The sequence below is a fragment of the Pteropus medius genome, unplaced genomic scaffold (genome assembly GCF_902729225.1).
Source record: "Pteropus medius unplaced genomic scaffold, Ma_sr-lr_union100, whole genome shotgun sequence".
NCBI lineage: Eukaryota > Metazoa > Chordata > Mammalia > Chiroptera > Pteropodidae > Pteropus > Pteropus medius.
Window position 1 is genome coordinate 3,061,314 of NW_024349802.1, and position 26,685 is coordinate 3,087,998.

At 55.9% G+C, this 26,685-nt stretch overlaps 1 protein-coding gene and 3 long non-coding RNA genes across 4 annotated transcripts in view; 2 read left to right on the forward strand and 2 right to left on the reverse strand.

Annotated features, from left to right (window-relative positions):
* PTPRE (protein tyrosine phosphatase receptor type E) overlaps positions 1-26,685 on the reverse strand; it is a 128,994-nt gene that overhangs the window by 77,605 nt on the left and 24,704 nt on the right. The window lies entirely within an intron of this gene.
* Positions 1,797-23,163, reverse strand: LOC120581252 (uncharacterized). The gene is made up of 2 exons (XR_005647207.1): positions 5,404-23,163; positions 1,797-2,948 (listed from the first exon to the last, which is right to left on the reverse strand). It is a non-coding gene; the product is annotated as an uncharacterized LOC120581252 (long non-coding RNA).
* LOC120581251 (uncharacterized) overlaps positions 23,580-26,685 on the forward strand; it is a 12,454-nt gene continuing 9,348 nt past the window's right edge. Inside the window, exon 1 of the long non-coding RNA XR_005647206.1 lies at positions 23,580-26,364. This is a non-coding gene — a long non-coding RNA (uncharacterized LOC120581251). The remainder of the gene's footprint in view (positions 26,365-26,685) is intronic.
* LOC120581254 (uncharacterized) overlaps positions 26,371-26,685 on the forward strand; it is a 2,961-nt gene continuing 2,646 nt past the window's right edge. The window contains exon 1 of the long non-coding RNA XR_005647209.1: positions 26,371-26,610. This is a non-coding gene — a long non-coding RNA (uncharacterized LOC120581254). The remainder of the gene's footprint in view (positions 26,611-26,685) is intronic.

Here is a 26,685-nt window from a genome sequence, read left to right on the forward strand (position 1 = left end):
AGTGTGACAGGAAAGAAATGGCGGAGGGTGCGGGCACTGAGTGTGGCTTGTAGTGTCGCCCGGAGGCTGGAGGAGGTGAGGCAGGTGTGGCATGGGTGATGTGGGGGCTGGGAACTACCTTTTTTTTTTGTAGGAATAACTTATTACAAGAGCCTACCCCTTCCAATGCCCAGAAAGAACCTAAGATGCTGGAAAGAGTGACTCACGGTGGTTGCCTGGGGCCAAGCATGGGGACAAGTCAGGGGCGGAAGGGACCCTTACTATTTCAGGAGGACTGACAGAAGGCCCCAAACTACCTTCCAATGCAATGTCGAGTCATGAGAACATAAAATAAAACCCAAAGGTAAGCAGCAGCGTATCATCTGCTGAAGCAGGGCTGTAGGCTTGAGTCAAACCAAACGAAACCACAAGGGAAAATCCAGTCGGGTGGGGAGTCAGGCGGGCACCCCGTCAACAGCTGGTGAAATAACTGAGCGAGCGTGATTGGCTAAATCCCAAACACACATGAATAATCATTTTGAATTAAACTTCGAGCAAATGTTTTATTTAAAACACACACACACACACACACACACACACACACAAGAATACACGGAACAAGCGGGCTCTGCAGATAGCTCCCACATTGTATTGGTTTGGGGCTCACACATGTCAGCGTGAAACCACAAGTAGCCATTTCTCCAAGTCCAGAAGTAGCACAAACACCAAGCAACCAGAATATCCGCTGCAGTCAGCCCTGGCTACGCGAACACTTTCTTTAGCCCGAGGCTCCGAGGCAGATGGCCACCATCATACGAGCAAAGCCTTGGAAGAGGCGAAATAAGCACATTACAAAACTGAGGGCCGGGAGGCTGGACCCCATGGACACGCCTCTTGGGAGGGGGGTGTCCCTGTGCAGGGTGCACAGTGTCACTCCACAACTGGAATGCTTCCTGCTCTTAGGGAGCACCGTCCTCCACACCAGGGGACAGAGCTGTGAGATCGATCGGTCGGTCGAGCGCCTCGGCAGCCGCTAATGTTGCTTTCCCACAGCACGTGGCCGGCCCTAGGGGGCCCCCCGAGTCCCAGTTTAAGGATGAGAAGCGGAGAGCCGGCGAGCTCCGTGACCGGTGTCACGCTGAGCAGGGATGCGGGCGTCAGGGCTGCTGAGACCACCCTCGGCTCTGGGCCGCACAGGGAATCCAGCCCACGCCACGGTTCACACCTGCGTGCTTGTTTCGTTCTGTCTCCTTCCCCCTGCGTGAAGCTGTCATTCCTTCAGGGACCGTGTCTTCCTTGTCTTCACATTCTTAGTGTTAGGGGCCCTGCCTGCCAGCAGGGGGTCCCACGAAGGGCATTCTGTTCAGAGTGACATCGGTACTAGAGAACTCTTTATAATCCCTTCTGACTCTAGAAGGGGCTCCACTGTGGTCTACGGGCCAGAAAGATCTAGAAAGGCCCAGGCTGGCCGCAAACATCCTGTGGGGAGCAGTGGGTGTGTGGGAGCGGCCTGGCCCTCTAAGACCTGGACCCTCTGGCCATGGAGGGGCAGCGGTCTGCCCCGAGCACAGGCCCAGCCGGTGTCTGTGCCAGGAGCAGAGGCAGGGCCGGTACCCGGCTAAAGCCGGGAGCGGGGTGGCGTGAGGACAAGGGACAGGGGAAGTCCACCACGGGGGCGGAGAGGGGGAGGGGGCTGGCACTCCTGCAGGAAGTGGCCTCACTCCGGGGCGTGGTCCTGATCTCTCACAAGATACGGAAAGACCCGGCCGCGTTATTGTGCATCCAAACTTTGCAAAAAGGAAACTAAAACCACAGCGTTTAGAACTGATCCACTGGAACTGTTCCATTTCAGAGAACAATGCAAATTATTTCTGACTTGTCAAGTTCTGAGAGGGTCAGAACTGGGCAATCTTTCCAAACTCGGACGAGAGTTAAGCCTCTGTCATCCAGACCATTGGCCCGAAGCCTCATAAACATTCCTGTGGGGGAAACGTACACCACTGAGGGTATCTCTACCAGCTCCTTTTTTCAATGGGCAACAGCATTTAAACATTTTTTGGATGTGCGTTTACATTTTTAAAAAGTCTGCATACCTATTTCTACACGTGTAGTGCATCTAAAACGCAAACTTTACGACGGTTAGCATTTTATAAGACACGGGCACACAAATAAAAGTCCAGATCACGCAGCTAAACACCATGAACTGTGGCCAGGCGCCATCTCGCCAGGCCCCAGCCGAGCGCAGCCGCCCCGGCTGCGTTTCAGGCTCTCGCATTTCCCAAAAGGCACTGAGGTGTCTCGAGCAGTCAGTTGGTCAGCACGTTGGAATAGCAAGACGTGTCACGCACCATCGATCGGGATGACGCAGACGATTCACTTAGGCGGACCGCCCAGAGCGCAGGGAAATCACGTGCGCTGGCCGCACCCGGGACGGGCACCTGCGCAAGGGCGCAGCTGGGTCTTCCCGGTGGAAGACCCCGTGTGGGAGGCGCAGACGCCTCTGGGCTTCGGGTCCCCGCTGGTCTCGCTCTGCCGAGTCTCCCTCTTCCTCATTCACCTTCCAGGCACCAGCAAAGCTGTCGATTTCTGTACTTTCTATCGCATAATAGAAAGGCTGGGAGGAGCTGCCAGACCCACCCAGGGGACGGAAAGCTCCCTAAACGATGAGGGGTTCTGGAGACCCTTACTCTGCCCACCCCACAGCCAGCACGTCAGCTTGAAGAGAGGTGGGGGGATCCTTAAAACAGCGACGCTAAAGCGGGAGAGAAGACCCCCCCATTTTCTCAGCCGCCCCATTTTGTCCACCTGTGACCAGCGAGCTGGACTTCTAGAAACACAGCACTTTGTAAGAATTATTCATGGGCAGCTGCTCGGCCAAGGGCCACATCCATCCCCTGGAAAACTCCCACGGGCGAAAAGCAGGTGTCATTGGAAATGTTCTGGACCTGTCAGAAACAGGGGCCGCCGCTCTGTAAGAGATGGTTTTAGCTAGTCGGCAAGTGTGCAAAGGGAAACCGCTCGGAGCCCTCCGCCGGTCAGCGGGTGACGCTCCTTCAAGCGTGTCACCTCCTCGGAGGTGTGTCACTCCGTAACAGGGTCGCCTGGGTGTCTGCCCTCCCTCGCCCCTGTTCTTAGTTACGCACCTATGACCAAGCCTGCTTCACTGTGCCACACCCTTCCCACACCATGGGGTCCCACCCTGAACCCCAGCCCCACAGACCTCTTGCTTCCTGGGTGCTGGCTTCTGTCCCCACACCATATGTCATGTGACTGCAGTAAACCGAGTCAGCGCAGCCATGTCCCAAGACAATGCCGGCCGACTCCCTGCCCCCGGAGGAGCCCAGGGTCCGGGGCTGCAGAGGGGGCGCCGTGCCCAGGGGACCGCGACTCGTCCGGTTGCATCGGACTTGCCCCCGGAGGAGCTGCAGAGGGGGCGCCGTGCCCAGGGGACCCCGACTTGTCCGGTTGCATCGGACTTGCCCCCTTCCAACGTCGCACGTCAGCGTCTCCCTCGTTTGCAGAAACCACTCGGTGTGCTTCGATCGCTTTCCTTCCCTCCACTACTGCTCGTCCGCTGGACTACGAGGACGGAGACACCAGTTATCCATTAATGGGAGAACTGGGACCGGTGGGCCGCGGCCGGGCCCTCGGCCTGCTTGGAGATGTCATTTCATAATGTATACCCAGGGCCGGGCTTTTTCCAGTAAAAGCAGAGAAACAGCCCACGTGCTCAGGACAGCGCCTGGTTCGGGGAGGACCAGGACCCTGAGCCGAATGACAAACGAAGGACGATGTGACTCCTGCTGTTGCCCAGCACTCGCGAGGACAATTCCCGCCTCCACCGGACTCTAACACTGGGCTCCCCCCGAGGTTGGCGCCAGGGGCCAGGTGTGGCGTGGCACCAGTAGAGCAAGAAGGGGCCCTGGGGACCCCCTCGAACGCACCTGAGTGTCTCTGCCAACTGGGTGGGGTGGGAACTGAGTCAGGGCGGAGTGACCTCGCCCAGGAACGGCTGCGTGTCCAGCTCCCACGCCTCGTTGCTCACCTTGCCTGAGCCTTTGGCACGCTCACCCGACACAGAGTCCTCCTCGCTCTGGGCGGGGGGTGGCTGGGGCCGGGAGGGCAGCGAGGCCTGCCTTACTCGTCCCTCTGGGCTCACATTGTGAAAGGCGATGTGGCGTCCAGGGCGGGGCTTTGCAGAGGCCCCTCGTCCACCGAGGCCTGTCTTACTCGTCCCTCTGGGCTCACATTGTGAAAGGCACTGAGGACGGGCTGTCGGGCGTGCGACGCTGACGGTGACTGAACGCGGAATCTGACTGGGAAGACACCTCTTGTTCTAAGTCACGGTCGGTGAGCCTCAGAGAAAACGATCTCCCTCTCAGAGTCAGGCAGTGAGCTGGCGGGAGTCGGAGCACCGATGTGCAATGCCCCCGCCCCCACCAGGATGCCCTGGGCCTGCGACGAGGTCCCCGAGCAGGCATGTGCAGGGCTTGGCTGGTGACTGTGCCGACACTCGGGCGTAAACAGCAGTGAGCTGCAGAGGCCCAGGAAAAAGCGACGGTCCCCAAGGCAGCCTAACGGGTGAGCCATGGCATCGAGTAATTATTCAGGAGGCTCCCTTTCCCCGGGGACCCAGGATGAAAAGAGACTTACGTCGCGCTTCTTAATTTAAAAATAGCAATCATTGCTGTTAATTAAAATGTTAGTTACCAGCGTCCTATACGAGTGGCAAAGGGACAAGTCAGGGGGTCTGTCTGCTTCGCCACCACGAATGCACGGAGCTTCGCCCTTACACGGTAATGACCGCCGCTAACGAGCAGCGGAAGCGGCGTTTTTGCGGACCGGGCAGCACGGCCGAGAGCGGGCCGCGCCGGCAAACAGCCCTCGGGATCGTCCGGCGGAGCTCAGAGGTGCCCGGGGGACAGAACCCGGACAGCGAGAGGCCGCGAGCGACCGACACGCAGTGCACAGACGCCCTCGGACTCCAGGGGTCCCCCCCTTCCTGCTTCCAACGCCGGACTCCCCTTCCGGCGGCCCCTCCGACACCCACCGCAAGCTGCTTCGCAGTGGCGTCCAGGGCGGGGCTTTGCAGAGCCCCCTCGTCCACCGAAACCCTCGTTTCCACTTCGGCCCCTTCCTCCCGCCGCTCCCGAGGCAGACAGCTTCCCCAAGCCGCCCGCGGCCGTCCGAGCCCTGCCCTGTCCCGGCCACCATGCCGCGTCCTCCCGGCCGCCCGAGTGACAGCTGTGCTCAGCCACGCCTCGCCAGCCTGTCCTCCTCTGGCCACACCGTCAGAGCCACATGACGCGGCAGGACAGCGGGCGAGGGTCAGGCCCCATGTGCCGCCTTCTCTGCTGCTCTGAGTACGTCACACAGGCGTGAGCCACATCTCACAAAGGACACGAGCACGGTGGAGACGCTCACCCAAAGACGGACTCGGTGGCTCGGCTGCTGCTCCCCGAAGACAGAGCCGCCATCTCTAGCCTGAACTGATCACACAGACGGTCCTGCGCACACCCCAGCTACTCGGAAAACACTGCTGGCTGAATGCGTAAATGCGCTAACCCGGTTGTTACAGTCGGTTGAGCATCTACTATGGGCTCCTGCTCTGCCCAGCAGTGAGGATTTTAAAAACGACAGGGGCGGGGAGGCTGAGGGTGTCCGCCCTGGATGGTGTCCAAAGGACAGGCTTATGCACAGCCCGCTGACACGCAGCGTTGAGGGCCGGCCGCGGCGAACCACGGGCTACGGCAGACGGAAGCGGCGGCACCCGACCCGCGCCGGCCGACGTCAGGCATCTGTCTCAAGAACAAGGGGCCCAGACGGACGACACGAACAAAGGCAAGCAAGCTGGAGGGTGCGTGGAACAGCGTGGAAATGGCAGATCACCTGAAACCTGGCTTTGACCTTGGAACAAGTCGCTTGACCTCTCCGAGCGTTAGTTTCCTCACCTTGGGGACGGGGATACCTGTCCTTACCGTGCTGGCTTAATGAACGAGACGCCCCACGCGACGGACCCGGCCCCGAGCCAGAAGTCCGCCGGCCTGGGCGAAGGCGTGGCCAGCAAGGTCACTGCGGTGGCCCCACGGAGGAGAAACGACGGGAGCGGCCTGGGCACGGACGGTGGATCCGTGAGCGACTGGGGGGCCATTCCGATGGCCCAGGTGAGGGGCGGGAGGTACCCCAGATGGTGGTGGCACCAGGGACAGAGCTGGGTGACCGGCTAGTTAAAGATCGAGGGCTGAGCCCACCACCTTGGGAGACACACGGGTGAAGAGCAAGGAAGGGCAAGGAAGGGTGGACGGTGGCCTCCTGCCTGCCTTGGGAGCGGGCCGGTCATTCATGGAGGCGGCTTCCGGTCTCGGAGTTCCCGGAGGCGGCCCGCACGGCCATCCCTCACAGACACCGGAGGATGTCTGGCATCATAAGAAAAGAGAAAATCTTGCTGAAAACGGTGCGATTCTTTTTTCAGGGACGTGGTACTCCGAGCGGAGGCGTTTGTTAGCTATTTCTAAAAAAGGCTTTGACAGCTAGTAAACCAGAGAACTGAAAAGTCTGTTAATAACCAGTGATTTTGTCCAAAAAAAAAAAAAACCCCACACCCAGAAATTTGGTTTAAGGACTTCCCCCAGCTAACCGGCGGATCTGAACCCTAGCTCTGAGACGGTGAGGGGCTGGAGGCCCCCCGAGCATCGGCTGCGTCGTTTTGAAGAGGAAAAGCTAAATGTCTCCGTTTAACACGAGTTCACAATGAAAGGCGCTTCCTGGGATTTGCACATCACCGAGCGAGGGCGAAAACGTCCCCAGGCTCAATGCCGTCTGTCCCTGGGGACAAGCACCTAATTTTCCTCCCCGCCGGCGCCACTGGAAAAGTTCCGTGAGCTTGTAATTCATCCCTTCTCCCCGCGGAGGAACACTGCGGTATTCACTGGAAAACAAAAACAGCTTTATCCCCCAAACACGCAGCGCTCCGTGCTGGGGCGACACGTGGTCGCAAACGTGGAACGTTTGCCTGGTGCGCGGACTGTCCGCCTCCAAAGGCCAGCCCTCCTCCGCCCCCGGGAGGCGACGCACGCATCGTCCGCAAGGAAAATTATTTTCTTTCTTTACTACTCAAGGTACCATCTCAAAATGTTTGGATCTGAGCGGCTCCCATGGTCTGCGGAATCCCAGGCGTTTGGGTCAATGAGGCCGGAGGTGGAGGGGCCGGCTCGTGTCTCCCACACGGCGGGCACACCAGGCCCTCGCCCGCCCTAGGCACAGCCAGCGGTCTGCCCGTGACCCCAGCCTGGGGGAGGGAGAATTGCAGCGCGTCCGCTCCCCGACCCGGAGTCTGCCGCTGCCCCGGGGGAGGCTGGGTGACCTGGGCAGACCCCTGTCCTCTCGAGACGTTAGTGGCCTTTACGCACGAGGTCATGGACAGCTTCAGATGACGATCCAAGGACACGGCGTTATGTGAAAGAGCCCGTAAACTGTGACGGTGACAGGGTGAGTCCAGGGAAGGGATGGCTCTGGATGGAAAGCCACTGCTTGACCCCTGGGGGGGCGGTGGCATGAGGTCGAAGCAGTGCCTGTGGTCAGTCAGGAGCAGTGCTGGACACTGTCCACCCAGGAACCCGCCGAATCCTCACGATGACCTCTTTTCCTTTATGGGAGTGCGTGAGATACTGGAGCACCGAGCCCACCACGGTCCATCGCTGAGGTCAAGTGGAGCGGATAGTTAGTGAAGTAGAAAGAATATTAGGAAATCGTGATGCCACAGAAACCAGCTGAGGAAAGCGGTCACAACGACCCGGGAGCAAGTGCCACAAGGCCACAAGGTCACGTGGTCAGCAAGAGGTGAAGCCGGAAACCGCTTCCAGCCGGACGCGCGCTCTCCGACGCGGTGTGCCGACACCCCACGTTAGGGACGCCCCTGTGCTCTGGTCAGGGATGCACAGGCACAGCAGTGGTCCCCAGGGCCATGGCAGAGGACGTGGTCACGACCCAGGAACACTCCCGCTCCCACAATGCTCTCGTGGTCACAAAGCGCCACTTCCTTAAAAAGCCAGCACTGTTTGTCTGATGTGCCATGGCCGAGGACACCAAAACACCATCTTCCCACCGAAGCCCAAATTCAGATCTCAGATTCACGAGCAAATTCATAAAAAGCCTGGCTTGTTTAAAACAGGGCTGGGTGTCTGCACAGGGAGAAGCTCTGGAGACTGAATTTGGGAAAGCTGCACGCAGTTCAAAGCTGCATCTGAATTTGACGAGCAGCCTCAGGGATCACGGACGGACCCGCTTGCGGCCCGGTGGCCATCCCGGCAGGAGTCCGACTGGCCTGCAAGAGCCACCCTCCCTCCTGGCCCGTATCTCTGGCCCGCGGAGAGCAGCCGCGCTTCTAACAGACCTCCTCCCGTCTCAACTAAACGGGAAATCACTCTTTCTTGAGGGTTCCCCAAGAACCGCCTTGAGAAGCAGCGGCAGCCACACAGGACTGGACGGGACCTCCGTACCGGGCGCCCCCTTCATCGGAGAACTTAAACGCTCCGTGACTGTGACGACAGCGAGGGCACCCCGACACCCCGTGGCAGCACCGTGGGTCAAGCCCCAGGCAGGCGTCGCCTGGCCGAACCCTCACCCCGGGGCTTCGAGCCAAGAACCCCGCTTCCCGCCTGATGGAGGAGGAGATGGCAGCTCCAAGATCGTGGGCGCTGTCCCTACGTCTCAGGTCGAACCCGGTCCTCAGCTGACGTCTGTTGCTGTGAGACCCGCATCCCCTGTGGGTCCCCGACCCCTCCTCTGGGGCTGGCCTCCCTGTGCCCACCGGGCCTTCTGTACAGAGGGCTCCGTGAGCGACCGTCTGCGTCAGTGTGACAGCCTCCGCGAGCAGCACATCAGCACGGGGCGCACACTCGACGCGCGAAGCTCACAGCGCATGCCATTCTGAGACCCTCCGTAACACTGTAGCTCTGCGTGACTTACAGGCGGGCCCTCTGCATGTGACAAAGGACACAGAGACCTTCTCCGCTGTGTGTTAGACAGTGAGCCCTCCGTGGTTTTGTCACAGGTATGGGACAGGAGAACAGCTCCGGCCGATTTTTGCTACGTCAATTAATTTTAATGTCATAGAAACCCATCTACCCAACCACTGGCCCTAGATCAGTTTCACCCAGGGGATGGTTTATTTTAAAAGTGACCGATCATTCGAAACATCCATAATTAAAATAAAATGGCCTTTCTCCAATACACGCTTCCCGTGATGTAAATAGGAACGTCATCCACGCAAAATCTTCGACATCAAGGGAAAACGGCAGGTTCTCTCGTTCATGAATGCAGCTGTAATGAAAACTTCGGCGTCCATCAGTAAACTCAGCCTCCTGTGGCATGAAAGAAAGAGTTGCCACAATGACCGAGCTTCGGAGTTTAGAATAACAAAAAGAGACTTGCATGAGACTCACGGGCATCGCCCCCTCTGTGACCATAGTATTAGCTGGTTGACCAGTGGATCCTTATCGAGTGCCTGTGGGCTACACATAATTATTTAGCGCCGAGTTAGCCATGGTGGTGAGGGGAAAGTCCCCTGCCTGGGGACAGGGGACAGAGGAGGAGAGATCAGTCATCTCAAAGGACAGAAGCCGGGTCCCAGAGAGGGCAGAGGGCAGGAGGAGGGCGTTCTGGGCTCGGAGCGCTGATTCCCACCAGTTCTGCAGTTGCGGACCTTCCCCTGCAGAGCTGTGGTCGCAGCGAGAGGCCCTTGACCGCCCCCATTGCACTGGCCGCTCTGAGACCCAGGGTGCCATGGAGCAGCTCAGCTCCTGACAGGGTCCCCAAGAACCCCACTGCGAAGCGGCCCCCACCTTCACCGCCCACTCACCTCTGCTTCTGCCAGTCCGGAGTCCCTGTGCGTGTGGTGGGCTCCGGGGCCACTGGGGCCAGAAAACACCTCGGTTCCACGCTGCGTGCGTGTGTGTGTGTGCGTGTGTGGGTGCGTGTGGTCACCTCCTCTATGAAAACACAAAGAACTCAACTGCAAGGACACGAGCTTGCGGTCACGCACCAATCCAGGCTCTGGAGTCTCCAGGCCTGCCGACCTCGGGCTTCCCCGCCAGGTGCGGCTCCAGGTCCCCGTGCCCACGAGCCCCTGAGCAAAAGCTCACACTCAGGGAGCGACACACCTTCACGAGGCACTGACGGCATGTGGCGACAGCTTGCTCGGTTCCCGACGAACCAGCGTTTGCACTCACTGCTTCCACAGACGTGCAGGAAAGACACCCATCCCATCCTCCCCGACGCCAAAATGCACCCAACTCTCATACGTGTGTGGTCCCCTTCACCCTCCCAGCGACCCGCGATGGTGCGCGAGTGTCATCGCGGCCTCAGACACTCGGCCGCCTGGAGCACTGGGGGGACGGAGGGGCCCGTCCTCTCGCAGGCTTCGTGCCCTGTTTTCCGTCGTTGCCGGAAGGCGCTAAGAAGAGCGAGGGAAGAAAAGCAGAAACAGAGCTAACGTGATCCTCACGCCGAGGCTGTGGCTTCCCCTGCTTCACTGACGTCCTCATGTCGGGATTTTCCTTAACTAAGGGGTTAATACCAGCTAGGGAGACGGAAAGCTGATTTTTCCATCTTCTGGGAGGGGGAAAAAGTCATTGTTGCAAACCCTATCAATCGAATTGCTCAGGCTTTCAAAATAAAGTTGTCTTAGGAGTTAGCACCAGGAAAGTGTTTATATTTCCTGGAAAACTGAGAACATTCTTCTAATCGGATGAGAACAATGCAAGCATTGTGTTCATTTTTGCCTGGTCAGCCAGGAAGCTTGGGACTGAATTTAAGGCACAATTGCAATGACATCTTATCTCCGGGGAAGGGGAGGGAGCTGGCGTTTATCGAATGCCTATTTGTGCAAGGTGCTTTCACAACATGTTTTTAAGTGAATGCTTGCAATCGCCCAGTTATTATCACCCCTTCCACAGAGGGGGACGCCAGGGGCTCGTTCACGCGCCGGCACGTGGTCAAGGCGGCACGCAGACCCGAGTCCGCCCGAGTTACGAACTGTCCTGACACAACACGGCTTCCCTTCCCGAAGCTGCCCCCAAATCCTTCTGACCGGCGAAGGGCGCAGATTACCAAGACATTAAGAGCAGGGATGCTGGCCCGGCCCGCAGGACGGAAATGCTGGACGCTCTCTGCCCAGGGCAGCGGTCATTACAGGCTGGGTTCCTGGATGGCCAGGGCGAGCAAGCGTTTCGTCGGGTCGACCCAGGGCCTGGACGGGCCTTGCTGGGGTGGCTGTGCATGGCCAGACACCAGGTCTCCTCCGGTGGCTCCATGTAAGATGACTTCTGAATGCCATCTCCCTCTCTGTCCCCGAACCTAACAGTGGCTTCCTCTCTCCACGCTCCTAACTCGTTTGCTCGAGCCCGGAGTGCAGATGACTTCAGAAAACTTCCCAACAACACAGAAACCAAATCGCCCTGTCGAACTCACAGGTACGGTGGGTTTTAAACGACTGGTTTACACAGCGGAGATGTGAGCACTCAGCATGGTCGTCGGCGAGTCTGGTCTTTGAGGACTGACCGCGGGGACGTCTCTGTGACCTGTCTGGGGTCACACACGCACCCAGGAGAGCAAACTGTGCATTTAAAGCCAAGTCAGAGAGACGCACTGAACATCTGCAAGACGGCTCACACAGCATCGGTGTCCAACAAACATTCAAAAGACTTTACCCGCACCCTCTGCGACCCCATTCACATAAATTCAAAAGCAAGCAAAGCGAATGTATGGTGTCCCACGTAGGGGAGTGGTTACCCCTGGAAGGGAGGGGTGAAGGGACTGGGAGAGCACCTGCAGGCTTGGTGGCGGGGTCCACGCTGCATTCCTGCCCCCGGGGCAAGCCGTGTGAAAACCCACACTCACAGACTGTATACTGTACGCTTTAGTTTGATCTACTAGTTGGGATCACTGCTGGTACTACTCTTTACCCCGTATAAATAATAAAAGAAATGAATTCATCTTTAAAAAATCAGGTCAGCTGAGCAACGTCCCCACATCACCCGCTCCCCGCACAGTAGGGCGACGGCGACTGCGTGCAGAAGAGAACTAACGGATGAAGGGTCTGCGCCTCCCGGGTGCGTGTTCGCCACCGAAGGCCTGACGCCTTCTAGAACCAGCTCGTTTACCTTCAGGCGTAAATTCTATAGGAAAATGATTTTCTGATATGTACTGTTTTCCTTTTTTTCCCAAAAGGAATTAGGACTCCCAGCGTGCACACAGATCTCGAGGTGTCGGTCATGCGGATGACGTCCAGTTGTGGGAGGGCTCGCCTCCCCAGGCCGGCTGCGGGCAAGGGCTGCCATGGTCACAGCACGTGGGTCTGAGGGCTGATGTGGCCTGGCCCTCCTGCCACCAGAGGGGCCCGGGCAGGTCACCTCACCTTTCCGAGACACACGGTTCCCATCTACCAAATGAGGGGAGCCTGCCTTTTCTCTGGTGGGGTGACCGGCTCATCCCGCGGGGCCCGGGCCTTTCCGGTTTTATGCGGGACATCCCGCCTGCCGTCCACGCCTCCTGCCCTGGCGGGCCGAGTGGCTACTCTTCCCGCGATGGTGCGGGACGGCGAGCAGCATCCAGAACGTGGCTTCTGTGGTGCCCGGGCCGTGTCACGTGCTCAGTAGCTACTGACTTTTGTCACCACCATGAGCCCAGCCTTCTCCAACGCGCCTCTTCTGCGTGTGGGCTCTGGCTGTAATAACCGTCAATATTTCACCCCTGAGAAACCATCCATCGTCCTACCTTTCCTCCGGCTTCCTGACCCCCTTCCCACCGTAAATGATCAGTGACCTCTGGCCATTCCCGTCAGAACACAAGTGTCCAGAGGGCTCCACGCACTGGCTGGGACAGCTGACCCCGGACGTGGCGTCCGGCCCCCGGGCTTCCACTCCTCGTGTTAAAATGAGGATGACACCAGGTCTCCTCCGGTGGCTCCGCGTAAGATGACTGTGATGCCGTGGAGATGCCGCGTGCCCGTGCTCGCTACGCACGGCCCCCGGCTCGGTGAGCGGGGCCGGCACTGTGCTCCGCGGGGGACACCTGCAGACCCGCCTGGGCATGGGCGCTCTGGCAGAGGTCTGGGGAGCATGAGGGGCCAGTGGTAGCTCAGCACTAAGCCCAGGCAAAGGGGCCGGTGCAGAAGGACAGGACACCCCAGGGCCCAGTCCTCTGTGAGATGAGGTGCGAGACAGCCCCAGCCCTGAGCCGACCAAGGTCTGAACACTCTGCAGCAGGTGCTAGGCAGAAACAAGGATTCCGGGCTCAGACCCTCTGCAGCCGACGGGGGTCCCCCCACTTAGCTCCAAACGAGCTAGTTTTATTGTCTAATGTCTGGCGCATGTATATTTATGGTTTACTGCATCTGTCAGAGGAATACAGAATGAAATCGTTTACATATTTGTGCTTCGACATAAACTGCAAAAGGAACGTAGTGGAAAATCATGGCATCTTCTTAATTTAAGGAGGTAGAAACACTTCCGATGAGGAGCTGGCCTTACCTTTGAAACTGCAAATACCTCCGAAGGAAATCAGAAGAACGTGATTTATAACAGAAAATCCCCCAAACTCCCAGTGGCGTGGACATACTCGATCCGCACTATTTTCATGTTTCCACAGGGATATAAATCAATTTAGGTACTTAAAATAGCCTCAGAAAGGGAAAAAAAGATCGAGCTCTTAGTTACCATGGGAATTACTAATTGAAGCACTTCTTTTGTCTTTCAAAGATCCTTGCCAGTCCTGTGACATTTAGAATGACAAAATTAAGGGAGCCAGTATCTATTTCCTGCCATTTGATGATTATAAAAATATCGTTATGGAAGTTAAAATTAAAGCAGCTTCGTAAGAAGTACAACCCACTTGTAGTAATGACAGACATTGCAGAAATCTATCTTGGACTGAATTTCAGAAGTTGGGTATAGGATCTCCAAAAGGTTCTGAGAAATTAAGAAAAGAGACATTTAAAGCCCAAATGCTCTCCCGCTGCTTCGGTGGGCGAACACACCAAAGGTGGCAGGTCATTCGCCCCGACGCACCCCCCCGAGCGATCGAGGGAACCATCCAACGTCCAGCAAACGCTGGAGAGATTGACGAGCCTGTAGCCTCAAAGCTACACAACTGACCGCAGGTGCTTATTGAAAATGTAACTTCATGGCATTCGCGGGTGCAGAGAGCTTTTTAAAGAAAAGTATCACTTACACGGAGTTTGCGGTCCCTAAAGTAATACTCGCGAGTGTCACCACCCCAGGTCTTAGGGAGGGGATCAGCGGTCATGCAATGTGAGTGCCCCTGGACTACGAAAGGCTCGCCAGGGCACTCGGGTTCGTTAATAAAGACGTAAATCTTTCACTTAGCTTTGAGACGCATCCGCAGTTGGCCAAGGGCTGAAAAACCGGAATTAAGAACTTCGTTAATTCTCAGAGACAGCTAGAAGCCTCGTCTATACAAAAATATAGTCCTAGGAGTTTAAGTTGAATAAATAAAAAGGACCCCCTGCCATCTAGGCGTAGGTAATGGACGGCAATCACGCCGGGTGCGACTTCACATAGGACGAGCCAAGCGAGGGGTGGTCTCAGCCGGGAAGAGGCTGGACACACCTGGAGGAAGGTTCTAAACCCCAGGGGTCAGCGCTAATCCCGGGTCTCACTTTAAGAAACTAAAACAGAACACCTTTAGCAATGACAAGAGTGAGACAGAGTGAAGCACAGAGCCAAAAGGGAGAAGCCGTCTCGGCCGCAGAGGGGCCAGGCAGCCCTGCGGATGGGCACGGGGCTGGCGGGGGTGCCGCCGCTGGGAGGGGCTCCCCTTCCTTCCTCCCTCTGTGCGGAGCTCCTGGCCCCAGCGCTCTGGGCTTCCCAGAAGGGGAGCATTAGCTGGGCCACCACCCCAACCCCGCTGCGAGTATACACACACGCACATGCGTGTGCGCACGCACACGCACGCTGCCTCCGGTGAGGGCGTAGCAGAGTCCTTGCCCTCACTCTACGCTCTCCCTGCCCACTTTTGGGTTTGTCAACTCGGTTTTGCCATACAGCAGTGCAAAGAGGGATCCTTCTTAGTTATTAAGGACAAAGTGAGTTCATTCATAGAGCATTTCCTGAACACCTACTGTGTGCTGGGCTCTAAAGACACCATGACGGGCCCACTCAGAAGCCCCTCCGGCTCGCGGACAGCCCATAGGGTGGTGGGGGAGACACATTCGCCACATGTTTACGTTGGCAAACAGATCCTGGAGAGCTTGCAACCTGACCCACACTGGCAATCAGGGAGGGCTCCCTATAGGAGGCGGCCTGGGCTGAGAACCGGAGGAGTGGGAGTTAATTAGATACGAGGTGCTGGGGGGGCGTCCCAGACACTTCTGCCGGCCGGTGTGTACGCGTAGTGTGGGGAGTGGGTGTCTGCTCGCTCAGCCTCACCTCGGTCGGGAGGACCCTTCGTATTGTGGGTTCTCTGCATTTTCACGTGACTCAGCGGAATCCAGCCACCATCTCAACGGCTACTGTCCGCAGACCCCTTTCCTCGGCTGCACGTCCACCCTCCAGCCTCATCCAGTGCTTCTCGGCCTGTGATATCCCCGCCCCAATCAAGGTCTCTAGACATAGCTTTCCGCTTCCTCATGGGAATCTGAGGCACCCCAGCTTAGGATCTCCAATGGTCCCAACCCAGCTTTTCTCACGGGCCCGGTTTCTGTGGATGGAAGGACCCCTTCCTACTCAGCTGCACGCATCACTTTAGCCCGATTTCTCTGCTCTGGCACAATGGACATTTTGGGCCAGACAATCCTTTGTCATGGGAGGGGGGGTCTGTCCCATGCATTGTAGGACATTTAGCAGTACCTCTGGCCTCTACCTACTAAGTGCCAGTAACAGCCCGCCCCCTCAAGCCGTGACAATCAAGCCTGCCTCCAGGACCTGGAAATATCCTCTGCTGGGCAAAATCAGCCCAGCTGAGAACCGCCGCCCCTTAGGCTGCTGTGCCCGTGACCCGTGTGTGTCACCCTCGGCTCCAGCCCCCTGGCTGTGAGACCTCCTTTCCTTGTCCACCTCTGGTCCCGGTTCGGTTCTGATTACTTTTGCCTGGATCCAATCAAAGACATCGCCATTTTCCATCATCCTCCCTGCACTCAGCACAAGCCCTGGCATATAATTCACGTTTGATAAAGGTTTGCTCGTGTGACACATGGACGCACGCAGTGTGTCGCAGATAGTCCCCAAGCCTCATCATCCTGCCGGCCAACTGCCATCTCTTCCAGACGGAGATCTGATCATGCCAAGACCTGCCTCTAAAACAGCCTGCGGGTCCCCACTGACACCCCAAGTTTCCAAACCATCTCTGACTCATCCCCCCGTTTACCCTGAACTTTACCTTACACCAAAAGGCACGACTGCTTTTTCACAAATACACCTTATCTTTTCCCAGCGGTAAAGGCTTGAGGTCCTGGGGGGAGCCAGGGCAGTGGCTGGCACACACTTACACAGGGGATGGGTGGGAGGATGGGAGGGTATCTGGGGACTCTCGAGGGTAGAGCTTGTTGATGTCTGGTGTGGGCCGCGAAGATAAGCCTTAGCCTCTGGGACAGAGCCCAGCGGTGACAGCTGCACGTATTCTAACCAGGTGGAGGAAGCACTTGCCAAAGGCACGATCTCTGCCTGGACCTACCGAGTGGTCCGGCAGAGCCTCTCACAGAGGCCTAACTGCAGATGACATTGTCGGGGGGGAAAAAACCCAACTTTTACACACCTAGCACAGGTGATCTCTAAGGGACAGTCGTGTGAGCAGTCGGAGGGCGTCTCGGGCACAGGACTTCCTTCCTTCTCCCTGTGCAAACGTGAGGGGCCCTAACCCTGAGCACAGCCCCACACCCTCCCGGGCACCGGACGAGGTGGAAGTCCTAGGGACCAAGCCTGCTCTGTTGGCCCCAAGGCGCCCAACGCTGTGTGTGGAACAGGGCATGTGCCCTATAAACACGGAGAGTTGTAACTGACGCAGCTGATTAAAAATGCATGGGTCTCGTTTTGACAGTAAGTGACAAGCAACACTCAGACAATGCAGGGGCAAGTGGAAGTGTGGGCACGGAACCAGGGGAATGCCCGGGGGCTCGGCCTGGCTCCAGCCCTGCAGACACTCACGCAGGTCACACCCCAGGCCCTCCCCTCCAGATGGGTGGCCTCTGTGTCGCCTGGACTGGTCTGTGCCCATCGGAGCAGCTACAGGCAGTGGGTGCAGCACTGGCCTTGGGCACACTGACCCGTGAGCCGAGCCACCCAGCAGGAGGAACTTCACCCCGACCTGTCTCGTGGTGTCCGCACCCCAGGGGTGTGGCTGTCCTACAGGTGCAGGGAGCTATCCCTGGGGTGCTGCCTCTCCTGTGAGGGGCCGAAGCCGTGTGCCCTGGGTGGCCAGATTTCCTTCAAGCCCTGGACCCCACCAGAAGGAAGGGGTAAACGTTTGCTGTGGTTCCCTGCTGTCACCGGGAAAGCAGGCAAAGGTGATAAATGCTTATTGCCCGATGAAATTAAAACACCCAGTAAGACATGGCGAAGCGCTGTCTCTCTCCCAGCCCCAAGAACAAGCATCTCCGCAGTGGGCATTGCGTGCCAAGCATTGTGCAGTGCATTTTACATCTTCTTTCACCCACTCACTCACGCATTCATTCATTCACTCATTCACTCATTCCGCAGGTCCCTGCCCTGTACCCGCATGGTGCCCGGATGTGCTATGCTCGGGGGCGGAGTATGAGCAAGACAGCCTGGGGCTGCTCCGTGCTGCTGACCGCCATGGGGTGGGGACGATCCCATCCACACAATAATGTATGACTAACAAGTGCAGTGACAGCTAGGGAGAGACAGATGCTGGGCAGAGAGGGTCACACAGCTGTGTGACAGCGAGCGCTCCAGCCAGCCCCAGGGGCCATGCTTTCTCTCGCCGTGCCTGGCGCGCCGGTGACACAGGGATCACGGAGCAGATGAGGTGGCGCCCAACTTCGGTCAAGAAGTCTCTACCCTGTGTGTGCTAGCTCGCCTTCTTCATTCCCAGGTTCCAGGCCACCCAGAGCCTCCTGGGGGAGCCCCACGCCCCCTTCTGATCTCTGTCGTGTTCGCATGGTCCCCAGAACTGGGCAGAAAGAGAGACCCCTTCCTGGAGGAAGACATCGAGGATGCCCCTGGCCTTTACCAAGGCCCACTCCCAGACACACCCTGCCCCCACCAGCCGCCCCCGGGAGAGGCCTCTGGGGAAGTATTCTCGGTCCTGCAGCCGGCACCCTCCAGGCAGCCGCCAACAAGCCAACACTGTTGTCCCCCACCTCCCGCCGTGGAGGGGCTGCGAGACCGCAGCTGGGCACTCCGCTCAATGCCTCTCCGTTCTCACTTGTGTGAGCTGAAGAAAGCTTTCACGGGCCCAGAAGGGGACCCCACACGTGCTGGGCACGTGGGGGGACGAGCCGCGCCGCTCACACCCCCAGCTCTGCGTAAGAGGCCGAAGCGCTGGCATCGTCTGAATGTGCAGGGAGGGGCTCATGGGGACCACCTGTTTCTGGATAAGGACAAATGTCACCTGTGGGGTGAATGGAGCTAGACGCTCATGCATTCCAGCAAGGCCTGGGTGACACGTGTGTGTCCCCACAAGCAGGAGCAGAGGGGACTGGTGAGTCAGGGCTGAGACCAGACCCTCAGGAGGCACCACTGCTAGGGCCGGATGCAGAAGCACAAGGGAGAGTCCCTGAGGCCCACACGTGTGAGGCAGAGAGGTGAGCCGGGGCCCAAGGCCAGGAGAAGTTGTCCAAGGGCCTTTTTAAGGTGCACATAAGTCTCGGCCACCAGTACATTAAGGAGGCTGCCCTCACAAGCGCATTTTCTTGAACAGCTCCATCTGCCTGGCCTCCAACTCCACGTGGGCTTCCTGGGTGTCCCTCCAACTCCACGTGGGCTTCCTGGGTGTCCCTCCAACTCCACGTGGGCTTCTTGGGTGTCCCTCCAACTCCACGTGGGCTTCCTGGGTGTCCGTCCTACAGAGTGGAGCAGTGTGGACACTGCCGACTCAGGGGAGGAAGGACCCCAAACCCACGCCCACCCCGCCTCGCCCTTCAAAGTCCACTGTGGTGCACCGTCTGACCATTCAACTCAGGCATCCCGAGTCCCCAGGCGCCAGCGCACCAGCCAGCCCGCCCCGGCCAGGGGGCTGGTCTCCTCTCTGACCGGCTCCTGCCATTCATTCTCTCCCCCTGATCTTCGATCACTCTGCATCGTCTACGGCCAGGATGGCCATCCGGCCCAGATTCCCAAGCAGACTGTATTCTCCGTGAGGACAGGTACTCATTTTCCTGTCTCTGCATCCCCTGCAGCTCCGAGGGGGATCTCGACACAGCCCCCCACCCTTGAACAAATTAATAAGGGCTACCATGGGTGGCCTGCCAAGCCTTGCGCTAGAAGCTTTATAACATTATCTCATTTATCCTCACAAGCAGTCTACCAGCTTGGTATTATTTGCGTTTTACAAGTGAGAGAAAGAAGGATCAAAGAGATACAGAGACCATCCTTGTCTCCCGGCTAGCCAGGGCCCCTCTGGGGCCGGACTGATACCTGAGCCGCTTCCGAAACTACTAAGGAGAAGGTGCTTAACGCCATTCGATAGTGCGCCCTTCCAGCGCAAACACCTTCTCTGCAATGGACTTAATGCTTCTAATTTGCCTGGCGATCACTTTCTTTGCAAATTTAGGAAACGCGCCTTTTGTCAAGCTTATTTCAACGATTATTACAAAATATAAACTAATGAAGTCTAAATTATTGTAGATGTGTAGTAACACATTAAAGAAAAGAAAATGTAAGAAATCAAGGAAAAGCACAGGAAGGCACAGCAGATGCATAACCTGTCCCCTTGAGGCAGGATTTCTTCCTGGTAAACAGGTTTAGTAGGGGACTGTCGAATGAATGTGCAATGAATGAATGAATGAATGAGTGAGTGAATGTATGGACTGGATAGCCTTGGAGGGTACCCATACGCTGTCTTGTTCTACTCCACTCAAGCCCCAACCTGTGGTTAACCTGGATTTCTCTTTTTAAAAAAATGGAGGACTAGGTAAGTCGAATAGGACTGTATCTATTAAAGAAATTGAATCAATAATTAATAACCTTCCAAAACAGGAAGCACCAGGCACAGATGGGTAACTGGTGAATTCTGCCAAACTTCAAGGAAGAAATTATACCAGCTCTCCACAATCTCCTCTGGAAGACAGAAGCAGAAGAAATACTTCCTAATGCATCCTACAAGGCCAACGTTACCCTAATGCCACAATCAGATGAAGACATTAAAAAAAAGAAAGAAAACTAGATACTAATATTCCTCATGAACATAGATATAAAAATCCTCAACAAAACAGTAGCAAGTCAAATCCAACATTGCATAAAAAGAATGATATGCCACAATTAAGAGGGATTTTTCTTAGGTGTACAAGTTCGAGTCAATATATAAAAATCAACAAATGTGATCTGCCACATCAACGGGCTAAAGAAGAAACATCCTATGATCATATCAATAGACACAGAGAAACCGTTTGATGAAATCCAACAGCCATGCATGATAAAATCTCTCAGTAAAGTAGGCATAGAGGAGAACTTCCTCAATTTGGTAAAGAGCATCTACCGAGAAACCTTCAGCTAAGACAACACTTATGGAGAGAAACTAGGTGCTTTCCCACTAAGGTCAGAAACAAGGCAAAAATGTCCTTTTTCACCTCTCCTTTTCAACATCGTACGAAAAGCCTTAGCTAATGCAATAAGACAGGAAAAGGAAATAAAAGGTATATATTGACTGAGAATTTAAGAAGAGAACAGTTTTTATTCACAGATTTATGTAGAAAATCTGAAAGAAAAAAAACCCAAAAACCTCAAACCAAACAAAATGACCTCCTGGAACTACTAAGGAATTATAGCAAAGCTGCAAGATACAAGGTTAACATAAAAAATAAATTGCTTTTCTATATAACGATAATGAACAAATGGAATCTGAAATTAAAAACCTAATACCATTTACGTTAGCACCCCAAAATAAAACGATTAGATGTAAATCTTACAAAATCGTACAGAATCTCCATCAAGAACATGACGAGATTCAGATGAGTGAAATCAAGGAACTAAATAAATGGAGAGATGTCCCATGTTCATGAACAGAAAGACTCAAGATTATCAAGATACCGGTTCTCCCCAGTGCGATCTACTGATCCAGTGTGATCCTAATCAAAATCCCAACAGGTGATTTGGTAGATATTGACAAACTGATGCTACTGTTTATCCAGAAGGCAAAAGACCCAGAATAGCCAACACGACACTAAGGGAGAAGAACAAGCTGGAACGCTGACATTACTTGACGACTGGAAAGCTACAGCGATCAGACATGGTGTTGGCCAAAACAGGTGAGCAGGTCAATGGAACAGAATGGAGCACGTGGTCTAGACCCACGTAGAGACAGTCGACTGATCTTTGACAGGATCAGAGGCAACACGATGGGAAAAAAGAGTCTTTTCAACAAATGGCGCTTGAACGACCGGACAGCCACTCACAAAAAAATTAATGTAGACAAAACTCTTACATCCTTTGCAAAAATTAACTCAAAATTTCATCACAGGTCTAAATGTAAAACTCAAAACCGTAAAACTTCCAGATATAACACAGGAGAAAAATCTATGTGACCCTGAGTGTGAGGATGACTTTGTAGATGCAACGCCAAAGACATGATCCAGGGAAAAAATTGATAAGCTGGACTTCGTTAAAATTAAACATTCACGCTCTGCAAAAGATAATGTCAAGAGAATGAGTAGACAAGCCATAGACTGGGAGAAAAATATTTGTGAAAGACAGAAGACAACAATATACAAAGAACTCTGAAAACTCGACAATAAAGAAAATAAACGACCTAATTAAAAAATGGGCAAAAGACCCAAAGAGATACCTCACCGAAGAAGATACACAGACCACAAATAAGCATATGAAAAGATGGTCCACAGATATGTCATCAGAAAAACACAAATTAAAGCCACCGTGAGATACCACTACACGCCTTCCGGAATGGCCAAAATCCAACACGCTGACCACACCAAACCCTGACAAGGACGTGAAGCATTCAGCGCTGGGAGTGTGGACTGGTACAGACACTTAGAAGACAGCATTTTCTTACACAGCAAAAATACTTTTATCATATCACCCAGCAATTGTGCTATTTGGCATTTACCCAAACGAATTGAAAACGTGTTCACACAAAAACCAGCAAACCAATGTTTGCTCACAATTGCCCAGACTCGTAAGCAACCAGGACGTCCTTCAGTGATGGATGGATGGATAGTTCAACTGTGGCCCATCCAGACAAAGAAATGTCATTCAGCATTAAAAAGAAATGCACTCTCAAGCCATGAAAAGACATGGAGGAACCTTAAATGCGTATGACTAAGGGAAAGAAGCCAGTGCGATGAGGTTGCATACACACCGTTATGACTCCAACTGTAAGACATTCTGGAGAAGACAAAATTTCAGAGATGGCGAAGGGATCAGTGGTCAGGAGGGGTGAGGGCTGACCAGGGCAGCAGAGGATTTTTAGTGCAGCAAAACTATCCTGAGCTCTAATGGTACACACGCCACACCCGTTCGTCCAAACCCACGGGATGCATGCTGTCAAGAGCGAACCCGAATGCAAGCTACGGACTTGGCGTGACAACGACGCCCCTTCACACACAGACTGTTGAAAGAACCCCACCCCTCTTGACCCTGAAGGGACATCCAGAAGGACACCATCCCTCCTGCAGGCGCCCCTCCCCTCAGCCTCCGTTGGACCTCACCAGCCATTTTTCTGTCGCATGCTAACTGACCCTTGCCATCTGAAGTTGCTTCTCCAGCCGCCTCCCATATCCGCCCTGTCCACCCTGGGCCACCGTCACCTCAAGGCGAAGCCTCGCCACACACCCAGGCCTCTCTCAGAAACCTCTGGGGAGCTCCACAGTGGACATTCCAGAGTCACCCTGGGCCCAAGGCGGGTGTCCTGCAGAGGTGACTTAGCTCTGTCTCTCCTATCAACTGCCGCCTAGGCCAGGAGCGAGCCCAGCGATGGCCAGTACCTCCCTGAGGTCAGCGAGGGTCACAAACAAAGCAGAGGATGCTCTTCTGCGGGCCCCACCTCGAGCCGCAGGTGAGGAGGGTGCTGACGGCTGACGGAACTCGCGGAAGGAAATGTGTCACGACAGGAAAACGAGACGCTCCTGGCCCACACCCTTTGGAGTTTCGAGAAAAAGAAAGTCTGCTCTCGGGCCAAACACCTCATTCTCATCATCGGCCTCCAGGACCGTCCTGGGGACACGTGACCTGTGTCCCCGAGGATGTGTCGTAAGAGTGAGTCTTTGGTTTACTGCCTGCTCCTGTGGAGGAGGGGGACACACACTCAGCTTCCTTCGCGGTGCGGCCGGCATCAGTGTCTGTGACGTCTGCCATGAGAAACAGGTGTCCTCAAACAGGACAGGAGCCGAGACAGAGGCACAGCGCCCGGGGCTGAGGAGCTGGATGTCTGCCTGGCACAGTGCCCAGGCTTGGGGCAAAAGGTCAGACATGGCCTTCGTCCCCCACAGCCAGTCCACTCCAGACACTTCTCCACGGTGACCCGCTGACCTGCCAGCTTCTTGAATCACCCAGCTCTGCCCCGCATACGTGTCCCAGGAGTGGCACGGCTCAGAGGGGCGGGCTTTAGAGATTGTCTAATCCCAGCTCCATATTCACCGCGGGCCCATATTCACAGCTTCAAACAGCAGCAGGCACCGGCGCTGAGCTGAGCTCTGGGGGCGCAGGGAGACGGGGTGGGCGGGGGGAAGGCTTGCAGACCGCCGGAAGCCACCAAGCACTGCAGACGCCGCGACAGTCTCTATAATCCACCTCTCACCCCAGTCCTGGCCCTGATGGCAGGTGCTGCCTCTCCCCCAGCTGCGTTCCAGCCAAGGGTCGTCCTGGTGCTCCCCCCGACCCCAAACATCACACCACGTCACTTTCCTGGGGTGTGCTTTCTGAAAACGTGCAGACGAGCTCACTCTCACTCTGTCCATCTGCTTTCACACGCCCAACTCCAGGGCACCGCTTCCGGCGAGGCTCTGGCTTCCGGCCGTGTGCCGCCACCAGCCTGTCACCGCGTGCACCCGTGTGGACCCACGGGGATCTTTCACACGCGCAGATCCACTTGTCACCCTCCTGCTTAAACTCGCAGTGGCTTTCCACACTTGCTCAAACCCTCATAAGGCCTTCATGACCTGATCTTTGCCTGCTTTTCTAGATCATCAACCTATCCATCCATGGGTAGATCACCGACCTACCTGTCCATCCACCTGTGCACCTACCTATCCATCCACCCACCGGCCCATCCGGTCGACACCCGCTGCGTGCCTCCCGGAGCTGGCCCTTTGCCCCTGACCACCACGCCGTCATCATGACTGCAGCTGCGGCCTTCCCTCAGCCCTAGTCCTGCTTTATGCGCTGGTCTGATGCCTGCACCCCACCGGGCCCTCTGAGCAGTAACTACCCTGGACCTCATCCCTCTGGCAGCAGGTCCTGACCGGCTACTGCCCTCAGCCTCATCCACCGGCCGACACACTTCCCTGATGGGAACGCTGCTCCACGTACCGGCTTGTTGGGACAGGCTCAGTGCTTCTTATTAGACTCCCAGACCCAGTACCCATGGGAACCACTTCCTCCTGCCCCAAAGTCTGCAGCCAGCTCAGTCCCCACCCCCACACACACCCCAGCCCACACCGGCCACCCCAGCGGGCGGGCCCAGCTCCGGGCTCTGGCTGCTGAGGACAGGCCGCCCTGGCTGCTGGGGACTGGACACGCGAGGGCTGGGAGGCCTGGGATTAAGAGTCGAGGGAGGACAGACGAAATCCCGTGGGAAATGCTGGCCGACTGCAGAAGAACGTGGAATCGAGTCCTCCGACTCCGCGGGCCTGAGCGAGTGGGCCTGGGGCCCCTCCGCTGCCCAAGAGGCTTCTAGATCTTTCCAGGCAGCAGGACTTCAGGGCCTAGGGCCTCAGGGGAGGGTCCGCACACACTGCCTGGTGCGGGAGGGGCCTCCACCTTCATCTTGCCACCGCTGCACTGGGACTGTGAGGCCACAGGCTGCTCCCAACGCCCACCCCTCTGGGCAGGAGAAGTTGAGACACGGAGCTTCCCGAAGCCATTCAGGCTGGTGGAACAGAGACACTAAGGAAGGACACTGAGAGATGAACGCATAGCACTGTGGCATTCAGAGAAACATAAATTTACAGTCGGTGCCGACGCGAGCCCATTTGTCTCTGAACGAGAAGAGAAGGGACGGTTCCCTTAAGCGACCTCTCTCGCGTTCACAGGGTCTTGTCGTCGTCATCGGGGCAGGAGGGGGAGATGCTGACAGAGTCAGCAAGAGAAGGACCAAATGATGAAGAAGCCGTTGGGGTTTCTGTTGGACCAAAGAGATAAGCAAGTCACTCAAATGTCCCAGCCGACGCGACAAAAATCACTTCCGCATCTCACGGGGCGGTAAAACAGGCACGACGAAATTTGTCAGCTTAACAGCTTTTAAGCGGACTGGCTTCTTCCGTCCTCAGGGTTCATCCGTGTGGCAGCGTGTGCCAGAATCTGCCATTCCTTTCTGAGGCCGAATCAGACTCCACTGTACGTAAACACCTCGCCCTGCTCATCCATCCGTCCGCTGATGGACACAGTATGATTTGGGTTTCGGCCTTAAAGATGAAGGATCGAATCGTGTGCCCGCAAAGGCATGGATGTGTTAGTTGGTTTGCTTTTTTAAAAAAATCAAGAATACTGTACAATTTAAAGAAAAATTTTTACTTTATAAAATTTCAGTTTAGACAGGTAGGTGCCCAGCACCCAAATCCCCGATTCCTGCATTTCCTCGGTGTTCTTCCACTCCTGGTAGCTGACAGAGCCTCTGACTGGTAGCCGACGGGGCGAGACTCCCTGGTTCCTTCCGCTTAAAACAACCTCCCGGAACTGAGGCCGTCTCGTCATTGTCACCCCTTCTCATACATTCTGACACGATTATCTCAAGCGGCCCACATAAGCGCTCTGATTGGACTGCGGGAGAACCGGCCTGCATCTGGGGTGACGCTGACCTATGTTTTGCCTTCCAGACATGAAGAGACATTTAGCTGTGCAGACACGCGTCAATGTTTTGCCCATTTTCTTTGCCTTTTTCCCCACCGGTGACGCAGCCTGGGCTGCGTCGATGAGATCAGAGGGTGACATTCTCACCGTGGCTCTGCGCTCAACCCAGAGGGAGGGCCGGGCTGGCCCACCGCCTTGCCTGCTCCCCACTCTGCAAATCCCCTGGCCGCAGGTAAGGGCTCTGTGACGTGTGTGCATGAATGGAGGGACTCGGGACACAGACAGAGCCTTCAGGACTGCTCATGGCGTTCAGCGACATGAAGCAGTGGGGCTGGGTTGCAGGAAGGGCAGGGATGGATGTCTAGAAGCAAAGCAATGAACCAGGATGAACCAGGAAGGCATCCATCGGGGCGGGAAGATGACTGCCGGGGAGCAAAGGCAGCCACGAAACCAGCAAACATCCGGTTCGGGTAACCTGGTGTGTGCCGTGTGTGTAGATGATAGATAGAGATAGATAGATAGATAGATAGATAGATAGATAGATAGAAGGATA